The sequence below is a fragment of the Aplysia californica genome, unplaced genomic scaffold (assembly GCF_000002075.1).
Source record: "Aplysia californica isolate F4 #8 unplaced genomic scaffold, AplCal3.0 scaffold00212, whole genome shotgun sequence".
Classification (NCBI taxonomy): Eukaryota; Metazoa; Mollusca; class Gastropoda; order Aplysiida; family Aplysiidae; genus Aplysia; species Aplysia californica.
The window spans coordinates 438404-439513 of NW_004797482.1; the positions used below are offsets into that span (position 1 = coordinate 438404).

Genomic DNA, 1110 nt, shown 5'->3' on the forward strand with positions numbered 1-1110 from the left:
GGGGGGTTGTTTTTTTGTGTTGTTGTTGTTGTTGCTTTTTTGTATGTCCTGTTTGTATTATTGTATGATTGCTTTGTTTTTTTTCTTTCTTTAAAGTAGTAGTATATGTAAGACCTACTACTGTACTACTATCCGCTTTAGTGAACACATCTAAAAGGTTAAGTTGATTATAATAACGTACAAAATGAGCAGTTGGTACTTTCAGCAGTCTGCGACAGGAGATCATAACTTACTTACCCTCACGTGAAAGCTTCCGGGAGGTCCAGTTGTCCTATGCCCTATGGTGAGCACTTTCGTTATATATGTATATCACTGACCGCTGTCGTGAAGAAGCCTAATGGAACAACGATGTCACAACGACACAACAGGCAAATCGCCCTGGATGAACAATCCTCAAAAGCGCGGTTAGACCAAAAAAGCAAAGGTAGATATAGATGATGTTGAGTTGAGTCGCGACTTGAGGGTATCAGTTTCACGGAAGAAAGACTACACCACCTGTCCACACATTCGAGCTCCGAGACCAAAGAGCAGCCTCCGAATCGAATGAGGAAAAGGCCACGCCAGAGAGGGGATGGCGTACACAAGCGCACACACGCACGTATACACACACACACACACACAAGCTGGCTGAGAGGTGCTGCTTGTTGCTGCTGCTGCTGCTACCTCCTATCTCTCTCTCTCTCTCTCTCTCTCTCTAGCTGCTGCTGTTGAAGCTGCTGTTCACCTTCGCTGTGTTGTCGTCTGCTCGTATCACTCGCCGCGACAGCCCCATATTGCACGCGGGGACCTCGCCCGCTGTCTCCAAACCGGATCAATAAACACACCGCGAGGTGACGAGAAGGGGCGGGGTCTGGGGCGGGGCTTGCCGAGTGTGATTGGCTACTGTGATTTCCTGCGAGGTGGGTAGGAGCAGGGAGATTTGAGGGCTGAGTGACGTGTATTATGCTGAGGAAATTGACCGTGACACGAGCCCAGGTTGGCGTTGCTACAATCGCAATATTATAGGACGGGATCTGCTTTCTGCTGCTGCTACTTCTGCTCATCGCTTCCATGATGGCGTCGCTGATAGAACCGAACGTGTGGGTAGATCTAGATCTTGCAGGATTGAGG

The 1110-nt window shown here is 48.7% G+C and overlaps 1 protein-coding gene across 1 annotated transcript in view; it reads right to left on the reverse strand.

Moving 5' to 3' along the window:
* LOC101847041 (homeobox protein caupolican) overlaps positions 1-753 on the reverse strand; it is a gene marked incomplete in the record, with an annotated part of 49456 nt that extends 48703 nt beyond the window's left edge. Inside the window, 1 exon segment of the mRNA XM_005099416.2 lies at positions 238-753.
* Between the last annotated feature and the right edge of the window lie 357 nt (positions 754-1110).